Consider the following 5878-nt stretch of genomic DNA (forward strand, 5'->3'; position numbering starts at 1 on the left):
CATTTTTTTTAATCGTATTTGTCAATTTTTCGAATTATCGAATCATAAATCATTATTAATTAATTAGATAAATATAAATATAGGGTGATTTTTTAAGCTGACATAACTTTTATCTATACTTTTATCGATAAAAATGCTTCAAGCGAAAAATTTTTGGTGTGCAAGCACACAGCTTACGCAGATATTAAACTTGACCTAGGTTTTCAAGCTCAATGAAAAGCTCACTCTACTCGATAGCTGGTAAGGGATAGATGAACACTTTAAATAAGAAAGTTGTTATTGATAAAAAAGTAACGTTTTTTATTCAAAATATTTTTCCGCAAACCATACAGTTTAGGCAAAAACGGACTTAAAAGTTTTAGGGTAATAGGGAATATTCATGAAATTTAAATTTGGTTCAAATATTTTTCTTCCGTAACTTTAATGACTGGACATTTCTTAAAATTAATTAATAAAAGTACAAATTAAAAGAGGGCATTTAAAAATTTCTTAAATGGAAATTCAAATTTTTATACGGACGTGACATCATAGTACGGGCTTGTCAAATTTTTTGACATACTGTTTGATATTAATTACTTACATTTTATATGGTATTTCATTAAATTATACTATTCTACGGCTTTTTACTAGAAAAGTTAATAATAACGAGTGTAAATTCTGTGTTGTAAATTGATTTTTTTAAAGTGTAAATTATACATTGAACTGTCAAAAATTGACAGATCACGTACTTATACGTTATCAACAGAGAGCGCCAAAAAACTGCGTTTAAATATCTCAAAATTATAATGTATTTTAAATATTTTTTTACACTTAAATACAGCATTTTTAAACAGTATTTATATTTTTTATTTTGTTAACGGTGTAAACAATGAATTAAAAATATACAAAAAATAGATGAATATTCCTTATTATAAAGAGCAATCTTCTAACTTAAAGCGTTCATCTAATGTTTGTCAGTTATGAATCTGAGTGAGGTTTTAACTGAATTTGACAACATAAATCGAATTCGATGCTGGTATAAGATGTGTGCCTTTGAAACTAATATATTTCGTTTGAAGCGTTTTCCTCGATTTAATTTATTTATCGAGTTTCAAGTATATGTCAACTTAAAAAAGCCACCCTGTATATGGTATGAGTGCAAAGGGCGGCAAATATTATTTTTGCCCGGAGCGCCTAAATATTGAATGCGACAATGCTTAGTGTGATTATTAATTCAATTTTTGAATATGGCAATATCTCAACGATTTATCAGTATTTTTTTTTGAAGTATTAATTAACGAAATTTTTGAAAAATTAAATTGTTATCGTGTTTATCAGGAATCTGGGAACAGGTTTATGTAAGAAGGTAAAGAAATCAAGACTTTAATCGAGATATTACCATATTTAGAAATTTATTTTAACGTATTAAAATTTAATTATTTAGAAGGAACACAAAAAAAAATCGAAAAACAGACCTATATAGAAAATTTTTAAATTAATATTTGTTAACGAAAATATTGTCATGTGTATATATTTGAATCCATTTTTAAAAACTAGAAAATACACCAATTTTAGAAGTGATTTCACACACGAGAATGAAGTGTTGCTGAAGTGTTTACGAATATTATCGTGAGCGGTGTGAAATCGATTAATTTTATTTTGTTTTACAATTTTGATAGCGCTTTTTTTTACATAATCATTTTTAATTTAATATTTATTTTATTTTTAATTAATATTTTAATTTATTTTCATATTTTTGGACATCTAGGGCCAAAAGAGAGGCTGGTGAATTTATATTTCAGGCGGCATTGAAAATTTTCTTAAATTTTATGAATATTCATTGAGGACGATATAAATCGAGCTCTGGTCCTAGAATTAGAAAGAATTTCACAAGGCTTAACACTCGCATCTTCATCTTACATAAAGTGGGTTTAAAATGAATAAAAAAACACACTGTTTTCAGTAAAAATGCGTGACTCAAGCCCGTACGCACAAATCATCCAAGGAGAGAGGGGCTCAAAATTTTGTCTATCATGTTAGGTCATAAAGTCGATGAAAAACGATTTTCAGACATTATCGATCTAAAGTATGATTTGAGAGTTAAAAAGGAGCGTTCATTTGTCGCGGTTGTCACAGGAAAAGCTACCAGAACGCTAAGCATTTGATAGATGTTTGGAAATCTTTATTTCAAAGTCCAGTCTCAGAATCAAAAATCAATTGTTTTCCCACTTTTGCATGATTTCAGTCGCATGAAAAAGTATACGCGAGTACCGAGAGTATATTTTACTTGAGTTTTGATACGCACTCAATGACACGCAATAGAAAGTCGAAAAGCCCGTGTTAATGTGTTTTTGAGCCAGTTTCACGTTACGAGAATGAAGGTTCTTTATGTGGAGATATTCTCAATGGAAGTAGGTGTTGACCCCAACCTCTGTGCTCACGGGCCTGGTTAGACTTTGTGAACAATTTCTTTATAAATGATGATTCCAAAACTGGAATCAGAACATAAAAAATCCATTTATTTATCGCTTTAGTTATTTAATAAATTATCACGGACGTACATTATTTTAATTTTTATCAGTATTTATTTTTTTTCAGTCAATTGCGTTTAGTTGTGGTTATTTTCGATTTAGAATATTCGTACTAGAATGAAACATGAAACCAACGTTTTTTTTTTTATTCGAAAGGTAAAATTAATCTGTCAATTAAAACTATAAAAATGTTGAAGAGTGCCAAAGAAAGATATTTGCAATAATTATATATTTTTTCTTGTTCAATATTTGCACGAAAAATAAATTTAAAGGAACTTTTGGAGTGAAAAATTAGAAAGTATTTGATCTCACTTTTGGATTTTGATGTAAACCAATTTCGTCAACCAATTAATTTTTAAAACAATGCAATTAAATATAAAAATAATAATGATGCTTTAACTGTTTATCCCTACTAATCATTGGGAAGGAAATATGATGGCACAAAGTAACGATACTTGAATTTTGATTATTGTATTTACATAAGTGTGTAACGATAAAACGATTCTAACAGAAAACTAATCTGCCATTTCGAATACCCAAAAAACAAAATGGTAGTGATAGTTATTATTATACCGTATTACGTAATGAAAGCGAAAATTTATAATGAACGTTACTCGTTATAAAGTAACAAAAACTTTTGTTTGAAACATTTTTCTGCCGAATTTTTTAAGTTAATGGAAAGATATTTCGAAAGAATTAATTTTGTTCTTTTATAAAGAATGACGTCCTAAATAGGAATTTGCCTGAATGTCTTACTCAGTTACAAACATAATTTTTTATCCCTGCGTTATGTAACACCTAAACATTAGGAACTATTCTATATTTTGAATCAGAACGTCGCCAGCCAATGGACTAGAGGGGTTCCCTGAAAAATACAAAATATGGATTATGAACAAAACATTTTTGTAGGTCCCTAATTGCTAAAAACTTTTTGTCGCTTTTCTTACGCTTGTGGCATTATTTGAATCTTAATTTTTTTTAGGAAGATTGCATTTATTTACAAATATTTCTTCAGTATCTTATGGAAAACGCCTGCCACTCAATAGTTGTGTGTTCAAAACACTCTAAAATTCTAATAATTTCATTATTACATCTATGAATACTTTGACACTAGTTTTTGGGTCGCGAACTTATTTTAACAGTTGCATTTGGGTATATATGAAAAGTGAAAAGCGTTTATTTTTCATATAATCAGTCCAAGTCCTTAAGAGAAAAAACGTGAAAATATTTTAAATTTAATCTATTTTACATTAATTTACCTGTAAATGTAGTTTCAGTAGAATTATAATGTTTAAAGTAAGTAAGCGGACTTTCAATAATTTTTGTAAATTTCTAGAGTAGGGCAGTTGTCCCTACTTGCTCCCCCGTTGGCGACGCTCATGTTTTGCATCATTTTTTATCTGTTAAAATCGCCCGCCCCCATCCATGTCTACCTATAATGTATTTTATTATAAAAACGCATAATATTCTTGATCGTATTATAAACATAGAATTTTCTAGATTATGTAAATAGTAGAGGTCAAAGAGTATAGGGTAGAGAAGAAGCAGGAATATAATTTTAAGTGACATCTGGAGTCTGTGGCGATCAACTATTAAGTTTGTAGGCCTTTGCGGGTATGACTATTAAGTTTAACTACTTTGCGGGGGCGACTATTATCTATTAAGTTTAAAAGCCTTACTCGGTAGAGGCGCTGAAACTCGTATACTACGATTTTACATTAGCTCATATGGGCTGCTTCTCCTCTACCCTATGCTCTTTGGTAGAGGTATCATGATGATTTACATGACAATTAATTTATATTAAATTTATTATTTTAATTGTTATTAATTATTATAATTGTAATTAATAAAAAAATATGTTAATTTTAAAACAAGTTAGTTTTAATTATCGTTGATGAATGGAACCTGTTCTTCTTTATCTTTTTTGGGATTCGAAATCCCCCAATTTTATTCAATTGTTTCTAAAAAGCTACCCACAAATAATGTGCATTATTCATTGAACCTGCTGCGTTCAGTTTTTATGTTTTACAGCGAAATGGTTAAGTTTTCGAAACTTGAGATGACAATCTAAGTAGTAATTCTCCCAAAAAAGTGATTGCCAATTATGCGTTTCGCTTTGATGAATCTGCAAAAAATTGCCCCCATTTTTTCTTCTTTATCTGCTATAGTTCAAAAACTAACAGGAGCCTGGTGGTGGTTCATGTCAAAGCAGTCAAAAATCGCAAACATGCAACCCCCATTGACAGGAAGTTGCAAATATGCACCAACATTTCGTATTGAATCCAACTTTTGCCTTGACACCAGTTCGAAATAATCTAGAAACTGATCATTGACAATAAGATATCGATTTAATCTTGAACATATAAGACCACTCAGCATGTATGAAATCCATATCCAACCGATGATATCGGATGGTTGAACGATCATCGCTGATCCTTGACGACCCAATGGATTGTCTAGGACCTACCTCACGCTCAGGACTCCACACTACTTCTCATCAACGTGGTTACATTGACTCTACGATTGAGTAGAGATAATGTGAAGACATACTACAGAAATGATCCTGTGAAGTATGATCTTAGATTTGTATTAATTTCAGTCAGTATTTAAGTAAATGACTTCAACATACCTCTAGCGCGAGTATGAAACTATTTTATATGTTAAGGCTGGTATACATGTAGCTGTATTCCCTTCATCGATTAAATATTAGGTATATGTATTCTATTTTATAAGTTTATGTTGGCATTTTACTTATACATTCGAAAATGGCATCCTATAAAATGGCATAAATAGCAGGACAAAATCGTATCCTTAAAGATTATTTTCTAGACATAAATTTGGCTTTAATTGAATAATTTTTGGGTCTAAACGTTTGCTTTTTTTTCGAAATATTATATTTCTAGTTCTTTTTTTTTGAATTTGCTGATCAAGACAAGGTATGACTCACGGATCTAACTATTATGAGTCAGATATATTGTAAGCGTATATCCAAAGTTCAAGGTTTTACTGGTTTTAGAGATTATCTATAATTGATCAATAAACCATGTAGCTACGTGTGCACGAGCCTTTAGTAAAAATATTTTTAGATTAAATACGTTTCATATTATACAGTAATAGAAATATTATAAGTAAATTTTGTAGCTCTTGTTGTTGGATAAAGAAAACGATAAATTGATGGGTCTTTTATTTGGGGGGTAACGTTTCAAAACTTTTTATGTATTTATAAAAATTATTAATTTTGGCAAAAAAAATTTAAGGTTATGTTAATTATATTTATACACATATACGCCCTTCACGAATGCAATACATCATCATCACTACATAGTATAAAACAAAGTCGCTTTCTCTGTCCCTATGTCCCTTTGTAT

At 29.7% G+C, this 5878-nt stretch overlaps 1 non-coding gene across 1 annotated transcript; it reads right to left on the minus strand.

Annotated features, from left to right (window-relative positions):
• Window positions 1–4877: 4877 nt before the first annotated feature.
• On the minus strand, window positions 4878–5090 carry LOC123299385. Its single transcript, XR_006535324.1, has one exon. It is a non-coding gene; the product is annotated as a small nucleolar RNA U3 (small nucleolar RNA).
• Window positions 5091–5878: the final 788 nt, after the last annotated feature.

Source organism: Chrysoperla carnea, chromosome 4 (genome assembly GCF_905475395.1).
Source record: "Chrysoperla carnea chromosome 4, inChrCarn1.1, whole genome shotgun sequence".
NCBI classification, from domain to species: domain Eukaryota; kingdom Metazoa; phylum Arthropoda; class Insecta; order Neuroptera; family Chrysopidae; genus Chrysoperla; species Chrysoperla carnea.